We start from the raw sequence: 24,935 nt of genomic DNA, 5'->3' as shown, positions 1-24,935 counted from the left end.
TGGAAAATTAATATTAAAGTTGAGCTTGTAGAGCTCTTGACACAGAGAAGAGCCAAAATACAAGGAAGATGAAGCTGTTGTTCTTCTGCTGCTGTTTGGGGAACATTAAATGTTTGAAACAGTATCAAAGATAATGAATTAAGTGTGCTAAATTTTGAGATGTATAGTGGAATGTTTATTAATAATTGTTAATGTGGCGCCCCTGAACCCCCTCGGTTGGCCGCCCCTGCCGGTTGTGTGGGGTCGGGGATGAGGACTAATTGGGGCCAGTCGGGGATCTGGCCCCGGTGCCGGGGGGGCCCACTCCTGCACGCCCTTATTGCTCCCCTGGGCCGGACACCACATTTCATACAACACTAGAGCTTTGAGGGGCAGTGGGGAGGTTTTACTTGCACATTAGACAGCACATGACACTAGGGCTGAGGAGGTGGGTTTAGGCAGGTGGGGCTCTGCCGTCTGCCAGTGGTGGGGTGCTCGTGCCTCGACTGTTCACCTGCTTTTTGCACTTTAGTTATATACACAGTCCATGCTACATTAGGGCCTTGGGGTGCAGGGAGGGGGATGGGGGACTCTGCCATCTGCCAGTGGTGGGGCCCTCATACTCGAACTGCACCCACTAATTTTAATGTATTGTAGACATAAACACACAAGTCTCTCACACATGTACATGCACACTTCACATTAACATGGGACAGGGAATCAGTGGAGGCTGAGAGGTCCCCCCTAACTCTCTGTCTCTGGCCCTGCGCGTGTGGGGTGGCCCGGCAGGTAGAAGACGGCCCTGGCCGGTGTGGGCCGTCTCCTCTTGTGGGCTGCGGGCTGGGTGGTCCTTGGCTCTGCTGCGCCGTGGTGGGGCCCTGGCAGGCGGTCCGGGGTATCTAGGGATGCTCTGAGCCCTTCTAGGCGAATTGTAGGGTTCGGTCTGGGCTGGGCGGGGGGTCTGCCGCTCCCCGGTTGACGCAGGTCCGCTCCTGGGTGGTGGGGGGGGGGGGGGGGGGGTGCACTTTGTTTGTATGGGTCTCCCTTAGATCATCCTGCAGTGTCGGGGAGGGGGGGGACGTGCCGGGTCGCTACAGTGGGCGGTGATCCGTCCTGCCGGGGAGCGGGCTGGGGGGACCGTCCGCCAGGGGAGTGTTCCCGGTTGATGGGGCCCTTTGGCCCTGGACCCGCTTCCCTCGGTGGAGGGCTTGCGGGAGGGACTGGGGGGCTCGCTGTCTGTCCCCCCTCTGCGGACCTCCTTTTACAGGGGTTGGGCCCCCCTTAGTCCCTCGTGGGCTCCCTCTCGGGTTGGGCGGGTGGTTGTCTGGTGGACATATGGCCATAGGCCGTGTGTTTCTTATGGTTGTTTGTACTCTGTATTCCCCTACACTTTATTTTCTCCATCCCACCATTACATCTCCAGCCCGCTGTTCCTGGGAAAAGCCACCTGCCAATCATCCTTGGAGCAGCAGCCATTCTCAGGATCTCCTACATCACAGATCACCTAATAAACACAGGACCTGTCGACGACTGGAGAAAAGGAGAAACGCTGAAGCACACTGGGCATTTTGGAAGCATTTCATCATAATAAATTACCTTTGCCTTTACAGTTTCTGTGTACAGTTTCATTATAGTAAATTGCACTTAGTTGTGATTACTCAGTTACAAAGACAATGGGTCACTCTATAATGGGTGATGGTATGCTTTTAGCTGTGCTTCCACAGGTTGTATCTGCCTTAGTAAATGACTAAATGTCTTTTTCACAAATGATTTTGATTATGTTTGTAGAATTAAATTAAAGGTAAACCTGTACATTGGTTAAAATAACATCTGACTGCTACAATAATACATCATACAGCGTTTTTTGTACTAATGTGCTACCTTGAGACATTCAGGTTGTATAATGAACAATTTTAATAAGAATTGTGTTAAGTAATTAACTTTCAAAATCTATCAATACCATGCAAAAGTGTAAAGTCAAATTTATGAGATACTTATTACAATAAACGCAAGTAGTCTGTACCCATTTAAAGAGACTTTACATCGTACAGCTTCTTATACTGGTCTGGTTGGTGGGTATAAAGGATCTATTAGAAATCTTCCTCCTCCAAATGCATCATATCATTTCATGAGTTTTGGTAGAGTGGGGGTAGCAGGATAATAATAGGATTTACTGGTTATTTTTAAACAAAGAGGAAGTACACAGTCCAACCAGGTACTATATTGAAATGCTAACAAGTTTTTAAATATTTTTATTCAAGTGACTTTAAGTCTGGATAATTTTTTTAATGGTTGGAAACATGTGTATTACTGTAAATTAAATAATTAAACTTCTGAAATGGCCGCTCAGTGCAGGAGGAGGCTGCAAACCTGAAGAGGCACACAACCGTATGGGTGGGGCAGGGGATCAATGGTGTGAGGTAGAGGACCAGGGCAGTGGGATTGCAGTGGCAGAAGGGCAACCGTGTGGTCATCATGGGCTCCTCCAATGGCAGCTTCAGGTAAGTCGCTCAGGTAAACCCCGTTAGACTCCAGTGAAGTGAGTGAGGCTGCAGCGCAACACTGGAGGGGACACATGTGGGCTCAGGGGCCCACGTGACTGTAGCAGAGGAAGGGATCTCTAGCTGATGTGGAGGTACAGGCCCAGTGGCAGTAAGGGGTGGGCAGTCAGCTGCAGAGGCTGCGGGGCCAGCGGCCCCACTGTACACATGGACCGCAGGGAATCTCAGCATGTTGTGACCAAAGTCCAGCACACATGCCGTGCTCCGGGGGAAATTCAGGCCCAGGATGGAGGGATCGAGCATGTCAGCCATCCACATAGTTACTATTCACAACTAAACCCCCCATGTCAAAAGGGAACAACCCCGTCCCTCTTAAAGGGGCCAGGTCACCAGTCATTGTTCTCACCTGCACCAATGTCAGTTCTAGACAGTGTCTGGTCTCACCAGGGTTGCAGTGGAACCTGTATGGACTAGGGCAGTACATGCGACTCACATCACTATGGTGGGTATGTGACAGAAGTTGCCTCTGTGAGTCCAATCCGTAGTCACAACCTCTGCAGCAGGTGGCAGCAGGGCCACCTCCCCGGTGTCACCAAGGAAGTTCCGGAAATTAACCTTGTTGGCCCACATCTTCCCGGCTATGGGTGCCCTTGGCGGAACCCTGGGTGGCGGTGAACTTGGGACACTGTCTGAGGATTGAGGGGTGGGGGGGGGTGCTGCTGCCTGTCAGCCTACAGGCAGTCTGCATCCAGGAAGTAAACCTGAGGGCCTGGGTCCTCCAAGCCCTTTGGCGTTTACAGCTTGGTTGATTTCTCCCGCCTCGTTCCCCGCCACCTCGCTGCCCACAATTTCTCTCTCCAAAGCCAGTTCCAGGGCCTCGTCTAGGGACGCAGAGGGGTTGACTGTGTCTGAATGTGAGCTATCTGGGGTTAAGTGTCTAGATAAACTGATCCCTGGCCAGTTCACTCTGTACTGATAGAGCCATGTGAGCACAGACACGCCTACACAACCCCTTGATATCATTAAGCAGGATGCAGAGAGACTCATTTGACTCAATCCCTGCACCTATTGTTTAACTGAGAGGGCAGAAGTGCTCACACTGCCCACAGCGATTCTGCAGGGTACTGACCAGTGTCTCATCCAGGGGCTCAAGCAACCAGCAGTGTACACCTCAGAAAAGCATGTGTGACAACCCTGAGGACCTGCTTGCATACCACAATGGTATCCCATCTCCCCTTGCTCTTTGAAGGGGTACAACCCATCCAGTATAGTTATCACTGGGCTATCACAATGTCATCACAATACTAAAGACTGAAACAAAGCCGTGAGGTCAGACCCTCTGTATACAGCACACAGTCTCACCCTCACATCCTGTATGACCACATTTCTGCTGTTCACATGGCAATTCTCCAGCTTCCTTTGCCCTACAATGGACTGACGAGCTGTTGAAGGTCTACCTCACTTTACACTTTGCCCATGTCTTGTGTGTATACCCTGTCCGATCCTAACGTGTATTTAGTGTGTGTAAATCTCTCACTGCATCTGCATTTCGCAGTTCAGCTTCTGACAACATTGTGTTTCCCATCTGTGTATTTGGGTTCGGTGCTTGTTGGGTGCCTGTCGTGGTCCTTCTATTTACAATTGTACGCAGGGCATGCTGGGATATGCGCCCCGCCGGTGTTACACTAGTATAAAAAAAGGAATCTGGTCGAGTTTGTTCATTGACCAAATTTTGTTTTTGCGAACCAAATTGTTTGTAGGCCAAAGCATTTGTGAACTGCAAGCACTACTGTACTAATGATGAATTGGTATGAAAAAATGGAGACAATTTCTGAGACACCAGAGCGATCTGTGTACTGTAATATTTATCTTATCAATAACACAGTAAAAATACACATTAGCGCCAATTCATCTTCTTTATTCATCATGAATATTTTAATTCATTAATGCAGGAGTCTGTGATAAATCGCTATCAGCATTTGGTTTATAATGGCCAATTAATGATAACTAAAAAGAAACAGAGAGACTGAAGACAGAACTTTCAACCATGATATGAGTACTGTTGCTGCATAATTTGTCCACCAGGGGTCACAGCGCAACCCCCATCTCGGCAAGATGGATGACTTGAAATATGTTTCTATATCAAGTTGAATTATTTTTATTTCTATAGAACATTTAAAAACAATCCATGTTGTGCCAAAGTGCTGTAGGTCAAAATAATATAAATATATAGTAAAAGTAGAGACATTGGCCAATGTTACACAATGTTACACAAAAAATAATCAGAATCAGACTGTGGTTTATTGCCAAGTAGGTTGACCCTACAAGGAATTCTTTTTGGTATAATGGTGCTCCATGGAAAAACAAGACTAAGCAACAACCAAGTTCAAAAAACAGTGCAAAAGTTATACAATAATCTAGTAATAAATATAAAATCACTATAAATGTTAAATACATGATGTGCAAAGCAGAATAGTCAGATTAAATAGATAAATAAAATGTGTTCCTGTGTGTGCAGGGTCAGTACAGAGATGCATCTAATAAGAAGCGGTGTAAGGCTGAATTAGCTCCGAGACGGACTGGGGACCTATGCCATGTATCGCCTTAGAAAGAAATAAGAAATCTTTAAACTGTATTCTCAGAAATTCTCAAAACTTAACAGGTAGCCAATGTAATGCAGCCAACACAGGGGAAATTTGGTGTCTATTTTTTGTTGAGAGCCTGGTAGCACCGTTTTGAACAAGGTGTAGTCAGAATAAAGATGCTTCTGGTAAACCTGGGTACAGAGAACGGCAGTAACCCAATCAGGATAAAAGCAGGAGTAACTCTCCAGGTCTTTGGCTGAAAGGTGTGGTTTAAGCCAGGCTATTGAACTCAGCTGACAGAAACACCCCTTCACAACAGCATTTATTTGTTTATCAAACTCAGTGATGAATCAAAGATGACACCAAGATTTTTAGTATGTGACTGGAAGTTTTCTGAATGAGGCCCTAATTGTTCTCTGAGATCATGAACAGTGACCAAAACTCATTACCTCTGTCTTGTTTTCATTAATCTGGACGAAAGTCATTGCTGTCCTGTTCTTAATATCCTCCAGACAGTTAGAAAGGGCCACCAGAGAGCAGCAGTCACCAGGTTTTAATGGCAGATAGAGCTGCGTATCACCAGCATAGCAATAATATTTTACATAATAACGTTCACAAATAGAGCGCAAAGGAAGCATGTATAGAGGGAATATGAGAGGGCCTGTATCACAGGACTGGATATGTTTACAAATAAGGCCATAGTACTGAAGGGGTGTGGCCATCCCACACAGTGACAAGCCCATTCATTCACCTCATCTAGGCCTTTTTTTTTCCAACAATATCTTTATTAAGATTTAAAAAAATACAGAAATTACAGAAGTTAGAGTGCTTCCACATCGAAAGGAGCATCCAAGGCAACTAAATTATTGTATAACAATCAATCAACCTTCCTTGCAAATCAGACATTTAAAAGATGATAGAAAAATATTTAGGTGGAAGTACAAAATATGACCTGTAAATAATAACTTAATCAAATAAAAGAAAAACACAAAGCCCAAAAAAACCCCCAAAAAACATAAAAATAAATAAATAAATAAATAAATAAATAAATAAAAATCCCCAACAACAAATAAGTTTCTCTATTTTCCAAGGGTTGCTCAACTCCACCTCAATTGTACTGTTCTGTATTGTTCAAAATTACAAACTCAAATTTATTTAGTTTTGGAAGCTGCAGAGGGCCGACATCAATTACATCTCATCTGCCTCATTCACAATACTACTAAGATCCACATTTTCCATATATTGCATAAAGGGACCCCAAGTGTTTTGAAAAAGTGACAGTTTTCCCTTGACAATGTAAGTAATTTTCTCCATAGGTAAAGTTGTGGACAGTTCCTTTATCCAGTTAATGAGTTTTGGTTTACTTGTCTTCCTCCATGAGAGTGCTATGACTCTTTTTGCTAACAGTAGACATAAGTCCATGGCGGTAATTATCTTTCTAGACATAAGATGTCCATCAGGATATAAACCTAAAATAAATAGTTTAGGGTCAAGATCTAATTGTATACCCAATATAGTATCCAGAGCTTGTTTGATCTCTTTCCAAAACAATTGTACTTTATTGCATTCCCAGATACAGTGGAAGAATGTCCCTTTCTCCTCTCCACACCTGAAACACAAGTCTGGGCTATCACCATTATACTTATAAAGCTTTTCTGGAGTCACATATGTCCTCATTAGCCAATTATATTGCAGTACTTTAAGACGGGTACTGGTAGTTTGTGTTTGTGCTTCAGCACATGCCTCCTCCCAGTCTTCGGAGGATAAGTCCTCCTGTAAGTCTTCCCTCCAGGCATTAAGTTTCCCTAAAGAAGATTCAGGGGAACCCTCTACTAATATATTATATAGTTTGGAGATTATTCCCTTTCCAAAGCAATCTTTTTTCATTTCTGTTTCCAATGTGGATAACGGAGGGATTGACAAGCATTGATTTTGAGATAATCTAATAAAGTTTCTCATTTGTAGATATTTAAATCGATGTTTGCATGGAATATCATACTTGGCAATCAACTCCTCAAATGACATCAAAGTCTCATCCTCTGATCCCATGAGGTCCCCTATTGTCTTTAAACCTTTGTCAGCCCACTTCCTAAAACCAGGGTCTGCTCTGCCTGGAGGGAAAAAATTATTACCCCATATTGGGCTGAAGTGTGCGAGAGAGGTGGATTCACCCAGATATTTCTTAACCTGATACCAGATTATAATCATATTTCTGACTATAGGATTTTTTGTCTTTTTTTTCAACATTTTGACTTTTGCTGAATATAGGTATTGGGGAAGGGGAAGAGGTACCGAGCAGTTTTCAATATTCATCCAAGGCGGGAGGGATTTATCTGTAAAATAATACATCATAGTCCTCAATTGAGCTGCCCAATAGTACCAAAGTGGATTGGGACATTTGAGGCCTCCTCTTTCATACGGTAAGTACAAGAGTGATAAACGCAGCCTCGGTCGTCTATTATTCCACAAAAAACGTACAAAAATTGTTTTCAGGTGTGAGAATAAATTAGCAGGAGGTGACAATGGAATGTTCTGGAACAAGTACAGAAGTTTGGGCATTATGTTTAGTTTAAGAACATTAATTCTTGCTATAAGTGACAAGGGCAAGGGTTTCCATCTATCTACAGATGAGATGATGGAATTTATCATAGGGGTGTAGTTAGCTCCAACAATGTCTCTCAAACATGGCACTATCCTAATCCCGAGATAGGTAAAACAGTCTACCATTTTGAATTGGAAAGAATTTCCGGCACTTCTTCTCTCTTCTGAGTTAAGTATCATTAATGAAGATTTTTCTTTGTTCACTTTATATCCTGATATCCGTCCAAATGTGTGTAATAAATCCAACAAGGCTGGGATAGAATCTTTCAGTTTTTCCAAAAAAAGGATGACATCATCTGCAAATAAAGCAATTCTATGTTCCTGTTGATTTACTGATAAACCAGTTATGTTTTTATGAGACCGCACCGCAATGGCAAACGGTTCAATTGCTAAAATAAACAATAAGGGGGACAAAGGGCACCCTTGCCTACATCCCCGTTTAATTTCAAATGGTTTAGATATAATTCCATTTGTCAGTATTTCAGCATATGGTTCATTATATAGAAGTCTAATCCACCGACAGAAATTATCCCCACAGCCAAATCTTTTTAATATTTCAAATAAGTAGGGCCACTCAACTCTATCAAAGGCCTTTTTGGCATCCAGTGATAGTAAAGCATTGTCTGTTTTTCCTTCCTGATTATGAAGAATATCCAACACTCGTCTCACATTATGAAATCCCTGTCTACCTGCAATAAACCCATTCTGGCCACAGGGAATTAGATCAGGTAAGAATCTCTCCAGTCTTCGAGCCAAAATTTTACAAAGTATCTTTAAATCCACATTAAGAAGACTTATTGGTCTTAGGTTTCCACATTTATTGCACGGTTTACCTGGTTTGGGTAGTAAAGTTATCAGAGCTCCTCTTAATGAAGCCGGAAGGATTCCCTTCTCAAATGAATCCGCGAACATGTCAAAAAGAGGGGACAGCAATTTAGTTTTAAATTTCCGATAAATTTCTGTCGGCAGCCCATCTGGGCCTGGGGTTTTACCTGTTTTCAAATGATCTATTGCTATAGATATTTCCTCCTTTGTTATAGGTGTATTAAGGTCTGCACTTATTAGTTCTGAAATGCTAGGTATCTGAAGGGTATCTAAGAAGAGATTTTGCTCTTGTCCCATATGTGTTATGTCTGAGCTGTATAGTTTTTCATAAAAAAAACTTAAAAGTTTCATTAATTCCTAGAGGGTCAACAATGATCTGTCCATCACTGTTTACAACTGAAGTAATGTTTTTCTCATTTTGTAATTGTCGGAGGCGCCAGGCTAATAATTTCCCGGGCTTTTCCCCTTGGTCATAGAATGATTGTTTAAGACGCAAAAGATGTGAGGCTGCTTTAGAAGCAGAAAGTTCGTTATACTGTGTTCTTAGTAATAAAAGCTTTTGATGGACTCTTGGACAAAAGGTTTGAAAGTATTCTCCCTCAAGCAGCTCAATCTCCGCCTCCAACTTTTTTTGTTTTCTTATAAGTTTGGTTTGCTCTATAACTTGTAAAACTAATAATCTGACCTCTTACGTAGGCCTTAAATGCTTTCCACCTTGTGCAGGGTGACGTTTCATCCGTATTAGTTTAAAAAAAAATATTACCAGTATTTTAAGACCTTGGGGTTCATATCCCTCCAAATATCCCTCAGATCAAGTTCTTTCATAAAATGTTGAATAGTTTGTCTACTTTTAGGATGCGAGAAATCAATACCTGAGCTCCTATCCAATTCTGGATTCAATGTACAATTAAAATCCCCTCCTATAATAAAGCTACCAGACAGAGATGATGCTGTCAAAAAAAGATTATGAAAAAACTTTGGGTCGTCAATGTTTGGAGCATAGATATTTATCAGGATTATTTTTTCCGTAATAAGTGTGCCCTGTAAAATAATATATCTCCCCGCCTTGTCTTTAATAACCCTTGTCACATGGAATGGTATAGATTTGTGGATCAAAATCATAACACCTCTTGCCTGAGAGGTGAAGGGTGCAGAATATATACTGCCCTGCCACCTCCTCCTAATCTTCGCCTCTTGACTAGACAACAGGTGTGTTTCCTGAAGTAGCATGATATCAGAGTGCATAGATTTCACCCTAGTCATTACTTGTTTTACCTTCTCCAGTTTTTGTAGTCCTCTGCAGTTCCAAGAAGAAATTTTAATTCTTATTCCACCAGACATAACACACAGCACTAAATGAGCTTCCCAACACATTTGAAATATTAAAGGATAGAGAAACAAATAACATCTGAATGTCAAAAACTACACCCACAACAATAAGTATTGAACATACCCCTTTAACTTGAACTTTGGTACCCATTTCCCTCCCCCTATATATACTGGTACCTGTCTAACAGCTAAAGGTTGTTCCACCCAAAAGTGAGGATCAACCGACTATGCCTAAACACCTTTCCCCCCTACCCCACCCCGCTACATAAACAGAAAAACTCGTTATTGGATACATTAAGAAAATTAGGCTACTAATAGTAGCTGTAAGCCTCTGGACCGATAAACAAATATAACAAATTGGCCTTTCTCTTTCATTCTTCTTTTAAAACTTAAAGCTCAGTAATTATTCCTTCATGCCAACACACAGCATGTCAATGATTACATTCTCAACCCAGTCCACTTTCTGACCTCAGAGCCTTCACAAAATTCTCCGCTTCACCTGGCTGGTTAAAGATGCGAGACTTTCCGTTGTATATCACTATCAGTCGCGCGGGAGGAATCATGCCGTACCGGATCCCCATGGAGCGAAGCTGTTGTCTCACGGCGTTAAACTCTTTCTGTTTTCTGTGTACACCGGTCGCCAGGTCCTCATAAAATCTCACCGGACGGTTCTTGAAAAGAATCTGTCCCTTTGCCCTGGCAGCTCTTATCACGGTCATTTTATCCTTGTAATTTAGGAACTTCATGATCATTGTCCTCGGTGCAGCGGTGTTTGACGTATTCTTCTGGTCGATCCGATGAGCTCTCTCCAGCGTCAGAGCGGTATGTAGCGGTGCCAAGTTCAGAGCCTCCGGCAGCCAGTTTTCCAAGAAGACGCACGCGTCCTCTCCTTCCGCGCCCTCGGGCAGGTTAACAAGTCTCAAGTTAGAACGTCGCGATCTGGCCTCCAGATCCAGCACTTTGTCTTCGAGATCTTTGTTGTTATTTTCAAGAGTCCGTGCCTTTGCTTCCAAGGTGGTGATACTATCTTCTGCTGCAGATATCCGGGCCTCCGCCTCACCGACCCGCTTAGCACACTCATTAACATCCTTCCTCACAGTCTCTATTGCTGACAAAATACCGTCCAGTTTGGAGGAAAAATCCGATTTCAAGTTTGCAATAGCCGCCAGTACTGCGTCTAAGCTTTCGACCGTCTTTCCCCTCTCATTTGGCTTGTCAATTTTCTCCTCCATCACCTGACAGGTGTTGGTATTATTCTCGCTATCTTCACCACTAACATTAGCTTCACAGCTAGCCTCGGAGCTCGACTTAGAAGTGAAGTTAGACAATTTCGACTGAGTCGGTCTACTAATGTTTTTACCAAGTTTCTTTTGCGAGAGAGGCATCACTACTGGTCTTGTTCAACGTCCAATAAACGAGTATTATTCAGGATTTTACAGAAACATAGCGGAGCAGAAGTGGGCACGTCTTCTCAGCAAGCCGCCATTACCGGAAACTCTCATCTAGGCCTTTTACTAGGGATTTAAGGTCCTGGTTTTCCTCTCAGACCCTAGAACACACTGCCAGGCTCAGATTCCCGATCCCATATCCTGCTGAAGCCCTTCCCAAGATCAGACACTAGTTTTGTTTTCCTTGTTCTTATAGTAAAATGATGGTCTTTGACTTTTATACATCATCACTGTTCTGTTAATTACACATGACCTAATCTAAGTATTACACAAACCAAGCATAATTACTTAGAGATGTCATAAGATGGAAAATCCTTATTCAGTTAATTATTTTCCCCACAGGTGCTGACAGTGTGTCTACAGTGAAATGGGCCTGTGTACAGAGAGGATGATCTGTAACAATCCCATGTTCCTATGGTGACAGATATAAAACTCATGTGAAATACTGGTGCAGAGGGTATAATGTGAGGTCATGTACTCCCATAGTACACACTGACTCTCCACAGGAGGGTAAAGTGTGAGTCAGAGATGATCCTGACCAGCGAGTCTTCACTGTGACCATCAACAATCTGACAGCTGAGGACTCCGATCGGTACTGGTGTGGTGTGAAGATCAGTGGAGCCTCTCTGATCAGGTTAATCTGTCAGTCACTGATGGTAAGATGTCTGTACTGCAGACTGTAGCCAATGAGATGCACAGTATGTAACATGTCACTGAGTCAAAAAGGAAGGACCTTAACACAAACACTGATGAAAAAAATGTTTTAATATTTTAAAAATCTGCATTTTAATTTAATTCAATATGATAAACGAGACTTGGAAGAAGTAACAGTGTCAGCTAAATCGGGCGACTTCATGAGGTTAAATATGATAAGCAATATGTTAAAAAATGTCAGTTTATTGGCCAAACATTTACATACAGTATGTATGTTGTAATGGGCTGATATTCATAAACATTTCATTGCTGTGCAAATCTTTGAGTGTTTTACCTGTGTGTTGAAGTCCTCCAGGGCTGTCAGTGGACAAACAGGAGGTGACGGGTGTGGATGGAGACAGTGTCAGTGTTACTATGGAAACAACAAAAGACAAAGGATGTGGTGTAAGATTGGGGGCTCCTGTGCATCAGAGAGATCAGTGAGTTTGCATGGGAGGCCTGTCCTGATCAGGGATGACACAGAAAATAAAACCTTCATTGTGACAATGAGTGGGCTGGAGAGGAAGGACACTGGCTGGTATTGGTGGCTGGTTGTGGAATCCTGCAGATTCCAGTTCATATTACTGTTAAACATAAGTAATTGATTTAAATCTGCCTGTGAATTATTTATGCTTGAATATAAATAGATACATACTAATCAACCCAGCAGTTTCACTCACGAAGGGGTTTGTGCTTCTTTGTGGGGATAATCCCCTATTTATCAGCTGTTGTGAAACAGAGTTATTTATTGGGATTATTGTTTCAATGATAGTGGCACGGTGGTCCAGTAGGCGGCGCTGTTGCTTCACGCCTCCATGTTTAGGGGTTTGAATCTGGCTTCTGCTCTGTCTGTGTGGAGTCTGCATGTTCTCCACATGCTGTGTGGGTTTCCTCCAACAATCCAAAAACGCACAGTCAGGCTAATTGGTGTCTTTAATATTGAATGTGTGTCTTCTAGTTTATGATCAGTCTGTAATATGACAAAAATCACAGCATTTTCCACAGACATACAGCCAGTCACTTGTTATGTATACAAATCCAGACAAATCCATGTAGCTTGCAACATAATTCAGGCATTTTTTCATCTTTGTGAGGATGAATTGTTACTATTGGTGTGCAGACTGACTAACATGTCTGTAGGTGGTTTTTCATTGCAGCGTAGACCAGTGTTACAATTGTACTCTGTAATATCTGTTCCAGTGCTGCATCCATCCATTGTCTGAAACTGCTTGTCTAACTCAGGGTCCCTATGGGCGCAAGGCAGGGAACGTCCCATGACAGGGTGCCAACCCATTGCAGGACACGCTCACACTCCATTCCCTCGCACAAGCACACCTACCGGCAATTTGACAACTCCAATTAGCCTCAGCATGTTTTTGGACTGTGGGGGGAAATCAGAGTCCCTGGAGGGAACCCCACAATGACACAGGGGGAGCATGCAAACTCCATACACACGGAACTCCAGCGAAGACTTGAGTACACGTGCCAGAGGAGTGAGGCGACAGTGCAAACCCTGCTTTTTATTAACTATCCTTTCTCCTGTTTCCACTGCTCTCCTTTTCTCTGCACATGATGAAGAAGGAGGGGATAATGAAAAACGGAGGTAAGCATTCAGCAGCATTTACAGTAGTGTGGGGGTCCAGCTAGCAGCATTTACCTGATCACACAGTAATGGGAAACTGTCATTTTAATTTTAAGGGAAAAAAATATTTTTTATTTCATTTTCTTAATAATAAACTTGAGATCCCATCCCATCCAGGGTGAGCCCTTGCCTTGTGCCCTGTGCTGCTGGGGAATGACTGCAGGCCTGTTTTTACAAAATAGTGTAACATGTTGTGTGATAATCTCTAGCTATTTTCATGCTCTTTGTTAATGTCTCCTGTTCCTCACATGTGTCCTGTGTAATAGTACAGATGTAGCTGTACCGTGTTTCTATAAAGCATGTAAGACTTTACTGTTCACATCCACCCTCTTATTCAGCTCTTTGGTCCAGCTGGCTCTGTATGTAGGACTGAGCTGATCGGTGCTGCTGTCGATTATCAAGGTGGTTTTACTTCAGTCAGAACAGATTCACTGTTTTGTTCTTCAGGTTTAAATGTGATATGTGTGACTGACAGACACACTGGTGTATTATATGTCTCACAGGTGGGAGCAGGTTCTGGATGCTGTACTGAAAGCTGGGACTGGTGTGTTTTACCTGATTTGCACCATCATCACCATTCAGCTGCACTGGACCTCCTGTAGAAAGCGGGAACCAATCAGAGAGAAGCAGAGGGTCTCCCTGGATCAGAGGAAGCTGGCAGAGGAGATGACCTTCGTGGAGCAGAATGAGTCAGACGAGCTGTAAAATAAACGGTTATGCTAACTGCAGTGAGGCCTCTCTCACTCGGCCCTGCTCAGTCTGTACAGTCATAGCATGAGAGTCAGTTAAACAGAGGGGATGATTATCTGCTGGCAACCTGTACAACCACGTATTGGCCACTTATTCACAAGTGCTTTGCTGCCACCTGCTGGTTAATGTTTAATAATCGTTATCTTGTGAAGGTAAGACTGGTTTTTATTAAATTGTCTCTTGATTCTGAAAAAATATGGTACTATGCAAAAGTCTTGGGCCATCAAAGAAAACGTTTAATGCTATTTAATTGGGTTGTGTATATTTGCTCAGAACAAAAACACAATTATCATAAAAATATATGCAAATTAAAAGTGACACAATAAAAACTAACAAGAATTTCTTCTTTTCTCCATAAAGTTACTGATGCCTTGTTGGATCGCTAGATGAACCACGCTTTGGATCCTAAACCTCTCCTCAGGGGCACCCTAGCCATTCCATGTATTTGTTAAATTCTGCCACCAGCTCACTTAATTAATTAATTTAATTAAACAAATGTGTCATGCCCGGCTCGTCCGCTCCTCCTGTGTGCCACGCCCCCTGATTACCCACGTGTTTTCTCCCGATTGTACCCAGCTGTATCTAGTTAATTTGCTCAGTCCTGTGTATTTCAGTCCGTGTCTTACCCGAGTCCTTTGTCCGTCATTGATGTCAGTTGATGTTCGTGCCCTCGTCCCTGAGATTAAACCCCTCGTTTGCCCTGATTCTCGGCTGTCTGCCTGCTTCTTACCCGCCTGCCCGCGATCGCTGCCGTCTCCCGTGACAAAATGTTAATGATGCATTGATTAGCCGTAGGAGTTGTGTTATAAAAAGATATAGGTCTATTGGATGGTTGGTGCAAATGTTTTACTAACTTTAGAAGAGATTTTGAAATGACTGGGCTGCCACACTTTGACGGACAAAATATTATAATTCTAGACCAAGATGAAGATCATTTGAACATCATTTTCTTCGACAGCCCAAGACTTTTGTACAGTTTTGTATGTGTATTTTATACTGGTCATAATTTGTTTAAATACATGATTAATAAATTGATACTTTACAAAACATTTCATATTTTTCTGAAATTGGTAATTATTAAAAATGAATTTCACAAACTTAAATGGTTTGGCTGCGATGGGCTGGCCCCCCATCCAGGGTTGTTCCCGTGCCCATTGCTTCCGGGATAGGCTCCGGACCCCCCACGACCCAGTAGGATAAGCAGTTTGGAAAATGGATGGATGGATGGAGGGATAAATGGTTTGGAGTTTTTAGGTCACCCCTCCTCGTCAGAGCCCACCAATCAGGGACTCTTTAAAAGAGTGATGTAATCGGGAACGCCCACTTTTCAATCTGCAGTACAAATACACCAGCTTGTCTCTGCTAACAACAGCCTGTGCATGTCAGTTAAGGAGGAAACAGTACCACATACATATTGGCCAACATCAAATGAAAATGTAACACACGAAAACAGGACTGCCCACTTATCACTCTGCGTAAAATCACACCAGCTTGTCTCAGCTGACAGCAGCCTCACATATCAGCTAAGGAGGAAGACGGCATATCAAAAGTAAAAAGAAAGACACCATCAAATGAAAATATCCCTGTGTGATCTATTGGTTTCTGCTTTCACTCCCATTAAATGACAGTAAGTCTAGTTGCTGTCCGTGGTGCTGAAAACCTGGATCAGTAAATTCCAAATGAAACTTCTTTACCTGATTTAACTGTAACTCACTTATTTTGTTGGCAATGATGCTTTGTTGAGTCTAGAAAGGCGCAAAGTGGGTTTCAGATAAATTAAATGAAGTAGTTTTGCTTAAAAACCAAAAAGCTTTGAACAATCAGTTCAGCTTTGGACTGTAGTGCTTCACAAAAGTAAAATCCATCCAGTTAAATCTCTTTATCCCCAAGTCAAGAAGATATCAAATGCAGAAGCACATTTTGGGAGATACAAGGTGCAGACACATTAAAAGCACTTTTTTTGTGTGAACATTATAAAACAGATTGATACACATTAAGCAGTTTGTAACTTTACATCCAGACCTACATCAGTCAGAAAAAGCAGGCGATGACCATCCCATCCAGCAGCTTCATCTCTGATTGTACAGAATCCCATGTCAGCGTAACTTCTGAAGTCATGACTAAACTAATTTCCAGCTCTGCCTTCAGTTTCATCTGTTAAATTAAATTAGGAACTAAACTAAACTAGGAGGGAAATATAGTCAAGCTACTTAAGTAGCCGAATTTTGTGTATCCACTAGAGGGCAGCCACACATAGATTCCCTTATGAATGGTTCTGATGCTTCCGGAAAGCACTGCACAAAGACCCAGGTATGCCAGTGAGGAACGGATAAAGAGCAGACGGATCCAAATACTAGCTGTAATATATAGTATTTTCAATGAATTTAAACAAATTAATATAACAGTGTCAGAGTGTCAGATCCATGTGACTTTTTATGATTGAAGAACTTTGAAAGCCTGAATATAACTGAGGAGGCCCACGGACCCCATTATGTGTGAAACATCATTGTGGTGCTGAGAGAAACACAGGACTGCTGATAAGACCCAGATGAAGTGAATTACCTGACTTTGCCCCCGCCCCCCCCCAGGATACCCCCACCCCTGTCATACAGACACCTTCCTAACGGACCTCATGATTTGTGCTGATCCACACATATGAAAAGGACCTACTGCAGTGACATTTTAAAACTGTATAAAACATAATAAAGACTGAAACAAAGGCCTGAGGTCAGACCCTCTGTATGTAGCACACAGTGTTTCTGCAGAGTCTCACACTCACATCCTGTATGACGACTTTTCTGCTTTTCAGAATAAGTCTGATTTCACTGCTCTTTGCTCATTTGCAATATGAGGAAGTAACAGTTTAGAAAAGAACTAGACTTATTTGATTAATTTGTTTGTAGTTTAAATTCTGTGAGCATGAATGATTCACTGTGAAGACCAGCTATCAATAATTTTGCTATGAAATCATGTTTCTAAAATGATAAGATTCTAGATGAAATCAAAATATTTATTCCTGGTAAGAGCAGGACAACAGCAGCATCAAACTGTTTTCCTTTTTACAGACAAGAAATAGACAGGAAGTGCATCAGTGCACAAACAGTTTATGAAAATCAAAGATAGATGGATGATTTTTAAACATTTAAAACCCACAAAAAGGGAGGCAGTGAGGTTAAGGAGAGTCAGGAAGTCAGTGTCAGTCTCCACAGATCTGAGGTCAGCGATACACACATAAGGCTCCTCTGATGCTCCTTTTCATCCTCTTCTTCACTGATGGGCCTCCAGGTGAGGATCACTTACTCTGGGACTCCACCATTCAGCGTAGTTAAGATGAAGATACATTTTGCACAATATACTTACTACATCTGTTTGTTTATATTCATATTGTTCCATGAAGTTTGATCACTTCCCGATTATAGTCTGTGGTGGTAGCATGTTGACTGACTGATTTTAGAATTGACTGCAGTCTTCTTTGTGTCCACTATGTGGCAGCAGTATAAAGGAAATATCTTATTCTGTCACAGCTGCTGGTGTGTGTAAAAATTCACATACTCTGATAACAAGTAATTCTGCCTCCAACTGTTTGTCAGGGACCTGGGCAGGAATGAATTACATGCCGACTGTACATACAACAGAGATAGGCTCCTGGGAGAACTTTGCCAGAAGTTGAAACACGACTTTAAGAATGACACTGATACAGAGTACTCAGCTGTTTGGTTGAAACTAAATCTTGGTCTGGATTTTTACATTCTGGACCTGAACTACCCACTGCTGCACTGACCCCCACCTTCTTCTTTTTTTTCCCTTTGTCCTGTCCGGCAGCTTTAGCAGAATCATGGTCTGAATGCACTGCTGTGACAAACATGTTTGCTTTACCATGAGGGGTTCTATAGACTCTTTATAGGCCTCTCATGTTGATCGATTTCATTTTTTAAATGTAAAAAATTTATTTATTTCATTTTTAACCCGTAAAGTATTGCAGTGGGTGAGCTGGCCGAAGAGGATGGACAGATTAGGAGGGAAAAAAAGAAGGAAAAAGAAGAAAGGAGCAAGTGAGATGAAATGAAAGTTTTTAGCGGGTGTCTCTAACTTTGCTCTGCCATTGCATGCACACCACTTCCAGGGCCAGCCTTGCTCTCACGCTGATATACTGTCAGATTATGCACATCTTATATGTTGTTTTAACCCTTAGCGTATTAGTAAAGGCTGTTTTGTACTTACTTGATGTGATGGTCCACTTTACTGTGGCCTTGAGCCACATTAGAAATTTATTTCTGATATATTTAACTTAATCCTCATTTTTCTTTTGCCCATGAGCACGAAACAGCTAAATAATTAGCATGATGCAGAAGTTATTCTCAGACAGGCACTTAATCTAAAAAGCAGAAATGTCATCATACACGATGTGAGGGTGAGACTGCAGACACACTGTGTGCTGCATACAGAGTGTCTGACCTCAGGCCTTTGTGTCAGTTGTTATTATGTTTGATTTGTGATTCTCACCTGGAGGCCCATCAGCGGATGAAGAGGAGCATCAGAGGAGCCTTATGTGTGTCTCACTGACCTCAGATCTGCGCAGACTGGCACTTACTTCCTGATTCTCCATAACTTTGCTGTTTCTCTGTCTTTATCTGTTACTCAGGAGTCCTGAAGTCCAATGAAAAATCCGCTTTCTCCTGTCTATTTGGCTGATACAAGTTCTGCTCACTTCTGCTTGGGTTGCATGGATCACCAGCCACTTGTCACCAACTAACAGACCACAGCCTACCTGACCAATGTCATAACTGGTGCACCTAGGTATAAAATTTAGTCTCACTGTCTCCAAAAAAGGTCACTGTCTGGAACCCCATGGAACCACATTTTTGATTCCTTAGACAAGAGCATCCTGAGCAGCTGCATCACGGTCTGAATTGGGAACTGCCTCGCCTCAGATCATAAGACCAGCGGATAGTGAGGATAGCTGAGAAGATTATTAGAGTCTCTCTCCCCTCCATCATGGACATTCACATCACACGCTCCATCCGCAAAGCCACCAACATTGTGGATGACCGCACCCACCCCTCACATAATCTTTTCACTCTGGCATCTGGAAAAGCATTCAGGCCTCCACAACCAGACTCAGAAACATGGCGCCTGACTACTGAACTCTCAGGGACTGATCTGATACCACACACAACACACACACACATACAGCTGGGTAATCATATCTTCGTGGGGACTCTCCATTCATTTCTATGGGGAAAACTGTAATCCCAACATGACAACTTTAACCCCTACCAACCCCTAACCTTAACCATATGTAACCAAACCAAATACAAGACTTTTGGCATTTTTAGTTTTTTGACTGTATTTACAGATCTTTGTGAGTACCTGAAAATGCCCCCCAAAACATCAAAATAACAGGTTTTTGTCACATTGTGGGGGACATTTGGTCCCCACAATGTAATATACACCTAATCCACAAACACACACAGAGTAGGTATTTGAATCTTTGTGGGGATTCTCCATTCATTTGTATGGGCGTAACCCCAATCCTAACTATGGCAACCTTAAACATTGCAGTAGTTACCAAGCAGTAACAGTAAGCAACCAAACAAAATGCAAGACTTTTTGAATTATTCATTTGACTGCATTCACAGAATTTAATAAAATTCAGTATCTTACTTTCGGGACCGAAAACATGTCCCTACAAAGTCAAAATAACATGTTTTTATAGCACTATGTACATAACCACCCACCCAAACGCGCGCACACACACACACACAAACAGGCCTACCTACAGTATACCCTCCATAGATTCCTGAATGAAATATCTGTAAAGCAGTTATTATGGCATGGCGTTTGGTTTGAACATGCAGTTTTTAAGAATATTGCGCTAATTCTAAACGAAAGACTGCACTAATTCTAAAATGGCTATATAAGAACTTTATTTACCATTAAATAAATTATAAATCAAACCAAAATTTAGTCTCTCAAAAAACTTGTATATGACATATCTTTGTTCACATTATGAGAAATTAAAAACACCAGGACACAGAATGTGAATAACAAGAACTATAGTGTTCTTTCTCAAAAGCGGACCTACCAACGCGGCTAAAATGCTAATTGCGTTCACCAGCTATGGAAAAAAAACAGCGGGGCACCCCAAACATCGCGGTATTACGCATTACCGTAATACTGCATAGCAAAGACATAATGTCATAAAAAAATTACAGTCAGTATTTATAGACAGAACTGCGTGGTTTCCCATTGACAAGTAGATACATGGTTTACGGGCTTGAAGGCGGTTAGATCAACAAATCCAATCACGCTCAGCCAAAACAAGCACGAGCTAAACATACTACTATTGATTGGTTCACCTTCAAATTCGTCCCGCCCTGACAATTAATTCTCGTTTTCATTCGTTGAAAATGGCGTCAGTACATATCTTCATCCTTTCGACCAATGAAAAATTTCGCTGGTTTCCATAGAAACAAAATCTGCAGGTTGAACATAAACTTTCTGACAGAGCGATGGCGTAGCGGTGAGAAGCATCTCTTCGTACGTTTCTTGCTATTTCTTCAGATTATGTTTTGTTAGCATAGTTAATTATATATTTCATTGTATGTCGTGATATAGTTCATGCAAATATTGCCGCAAAATATAATTGAAATGTATTTAAAATTAGTAGCTTAAACTGTAGATGCTGTGGCCATTTTTCGTAATGTGATTGTTTATATTTAAATTGTAAGAGAAAATAATTGTGTTAAACTTAAAAACAATAAGCCTTATGGTTGATATGATTGGTTTTACTCATCCGGTCTGTCGTAATGCGTTTCATCTGAAGATGTTATTCTGAAAAGAGACCCTATACGTTTACTTTTTAAATGTCCCATGTTGTTGAAGTAAGATTAACCGTTTGCTGGGTTCATTACCATGGCGATGTTATAACGTACCGAAGCAGCGTCCTGATTTCGCCAGCGTTACTGTATAGGTTGTGAAACAGTTTTAGCAATTTGGCCGCTTCTATCGGAGTAGCCTCGATGCCACGAGCAGCTAATGAAGGCTCCATCCCTTTCCATAGGCATTCTTGGTGAATAGCATTTAGCAAATGTCTGGAGTACGTTGAAAATACACAGTGTCTAGTTTGGCTTTGAGAGTATCACAGACGGCTAGTTAATTATGTTAACCAGAATGAAAATTCCGAAAGCTGTTTCCTGGACCAACGACCAGCACTAGGGAGCCTGGGACCTGTGGGACGAGGTGATCGACTGGGGAGAGAGGAAAGGTTTGGAGGAGTGCTCACCAGCGACACCCCCCACTGTCCAGGCTGGGGAGGTTATGGGGGGACTGGGAGGTGTGACTGACTGGTGTAAGGGAGGGGAGGGTGTGAGAGTGATAGGCAATGCTGGCATTGTCTCTGAGACTCTTCAGAGAGGAAACTGGCGGTGTAGAGATAGATGTGGGTCTGGTATAGATAGAAGAGGTAGAAGTGGTGGAAAATTAATATTAAAGTTGAGCTTGTAGAGCTCTTGACACAGAGAAGAGCCAAAATACAAGGAAGATGAAGCTGTGGTTCTTCTGCTGCTGTTTGGGGAACATTAAATGTTTGAAACAGTATCAAAGATAATGAATTAAGTGTGCTAAATTTTGAGATGTATAGTGGAATGTTTATTAATAATTGTTAATGTGGCGCCCCTGAACCCCCTCGGTTGGCCGCCCCTGCCGGTTGTGTGGGGTCGGGGATGAGGACTAATTGGGGCCAGTCGGGGATCTGGCCTCGGTGCCGGGGGGGCCCACTCCTGCACGCCCTTATTGCTCCCCTGGGCCGGACACCACATTTCATACAACACTAGAGCTTTGAGGGGCAGTGGGGAGGTTTTACTTGCACATTAGACACCACATGACACTAGGGCTGAGGAGGTGGGTATAGGCAGGTGGGGTTCTGCTGTCTGCCAGCGGTGGGGTGCCCGTGCCTCGACTGTTCACCTGCTTTTTGCACTTTAGTTATATACACAGTCCATGCTACATTAGGGCCTTGGGGTGCAGGGAGGGGGATGGGGGACTCTGCCATCTGCCAGTGGTGGGGCCCTCATACTCGAACTGCACCCACTAATTTTAATGCATTGTAGACATAAACACACAACTCTCTCACACATGTACATGCACACTTCACATTAACATGGGACGGGGAATCAGTGGGGGCTGAGGGCCCCCCCCTAACTCTCTGTCTCTGGCCCTGCGCGTGTGGGGTGGCCCGGCAGGTAGAAGATGGCCCTGGCCGGTGTGGGCCGTCTCCTCTTGTGGGCTGCGGGCTGGGTGGTCCTTGGCTCTGTTGCGCCGTGGTGGGGCCCTGGCAGGCGGTCCGGGGTATCTAGGGATGCTCTGAGCCCTTCTAGGTGAATTGTAGGGTTCGGTCTGGGCTGGGCGGGGGGTCTGCCGCTCCCCAGTTGACGCAGGTCCGCTCCTGGGTGGTGGGGGGGGAGGTGCACTTTGTTTGTATGGGTCTCCCTTAGATCATCCTGCAGTGTCGGGGAGGGGGGGGACGTGCCGGGTCGCTACAGTGGGCGGTGATCCGTCCTGCCGGGGAGCGGGCTGGGGGGACCGTCCGCCAGGGGAGTGTTCCCGGTTGATGGGGCCCTTTGGCCCTGGACCCGCTTCCCTCGGTGGAGGGCTTGCGGGAGGGACTGGGGGGCTCGCTGTCTGTCCCCCCTCTGCGGACCTCCTTTTACAGGGGTTGGGCCCCCCTTAGTCCCTCGTGGGCTCCCTCTCGGGTTGGGCGGGTGGTTGTCTTGTGGACATATGGCCATAGGCCGTGTGTTTCTTATGGTTGTTTGTACTCTGTATTCCCCTACACTTTATTTTCTCCATCCCACCATTACATCTCCAGCCCGCTGTTCCTGGGAAAAGCCACCTGCCAATCATCCTTGGAGCAGCAGCCATTCTCAGGATCTCCTACATCACAGATCACCTAATAAACACAGGACCTGTCGACGACTGGATTGGTTGTTTGTACTCTGCATTCCCCTACACTTTATTTTCTCCATCCCACCTGTATTACTACGATTGTTGTGTCTGTGTCCCCCTCTCTCCCCGGTTCGGGGAGTTCTGAGCGGCCACACTCTTTACACTGTATCTTTAATTTAATTTAAAATAAAGTTGTCCTCCGAAGAGGGGGGGTGGTGGTGGGCAAAAAAATACTTGTTAATGCTTATTCACAGCAAAACTGAATACAATTTGAAAATGATCTTTTTAGTATTATGTTCAGAGTTACCAGTGTCACCAGGTAAGTTAATTTGATTTAATTTCTTTTAAACGACACACACATAAAAATTATTATCCTCATTATGTATTTGTGTTTAATTTATTGTCTATTTATTAAGCACCATATCTCTCATTAAGGATATTGTCAAGGTTCTGGAAGGATGCAGGTAAAGGCAGGCGTCGGGGAAAACGAAGGGGATTTTATTCTAATAAAAACACAATGCAAAAGGCAAAAGGAAACAGACCATGAGGGGTCAAAACCAGGCTGGGAGAGCAGGGGGGAAACACAGGATCAGCAGGATTGATCCTATACAGCAGGATCGCACACGTAACAATACAATGACTGGACTGGGGAGCACAGGACGAAGAGGCACTATATGCACCACAGATGAGGAGCAGACGAGAGGGACCTGGGATCATCCACACAAGGGCTGAAACGGGAGGCAGGATTAAACGAGAAATAGATGTAGCTCATTAGCACCACACCACAGGGAAGGCGAGGGAAACAGGCATGTGGGGAGTGATAGGCATGTAGTCCAGGTCACCTGTGTTACCATAGAGTTTAACGTGTCCTGCAGTCTTGTCCCCCCCCACACACCCTCTGCTTGTTCTCTTCCTCTGTTTCTATCTTCACTCCAGATCCCACACATCTCCAGCCCGCTGTTCCTGGGAAAAGCCACCTGCCAATCATCCTTGGAGCAGTAGCCATTCTCAGGATCTCCTACATCTCAGATCACCTAATAAACACAGGACCTGTCGACGACTGGAGAAAAGGAGAAACGCTGAAGCACACTGGGCATTTTGGAAGCATTTCGTCATAATAAATTACCTCTGCCTTTACTGTTTCTGTGTACAGTTTCATTATAGTTAATTGCACTTAGTTGTGATTACTCAGTTACAAAGACAATGGGTCACTCTATAATGGGTGATGGTATGCTTTTAGCTGTGCTTCCATAGGTTGTATCTGCCTTAGTAAATGACTAAATGTCTTTTTCACAAGTGATTTTGATTATGTTTGTAGAATTAAATTAAAGGTAAACCTGTACATTGGTTAAAATAACATCTGACTGCTACAATAATACATCATACAGCGTTTTTTGTACTAATGTGCTACCTTGAGACATTCAGGTTGTATAATGAACAATTTTAATAAGAATTGTGTTAAGTAATTAACTTTCAAAATCTATCAATACCATGCAAAAGTGTAAAGTCAAATTTATGAGATACTTATTACAATAAACGGAAGTAGTCTGTACCCATTTAAAGAGGCTTTACATCATACAGCTTCTTATACTGGTCTGGTTGGTGGGTATAAAGGATCAATTAGAAATCTTCCTCC

General features: G+C 43.1%; 1 protein-coding gene across 2 annotated transcripts in view; it reads right to left on the bottom strand.

Annotated features, from left to right (window-relative positions):
- LOC125739748 (uncharacterized) overlaps positions 1-24,935 on the bottom strand; it is a 248,467-nt gene that overhangs the window by 208,349 nt on the left and 15,183 nt on the right. The window lies entirely within an intron of this gene.

The sequence above is a fragment of the Brienomyrus brachyistius genome, chromosome 4, assembly GCF_023856365.1.
Source record: "Brienomyrus brachyistius isolate T26 chromosome 4, BBRACH_0.4, whole genome shotgun sequence".
Classification (NCBI taxonomy): Eukaryota; Metazoa; Chordata; class Actinopteri; order Osteoglossiformes; family Mormyridae; genus Brienomyrus; species Brienomyrus brachyistius.
This window is presented reverse-complemented; position numbering and strand designations above follow the sequence as displayed.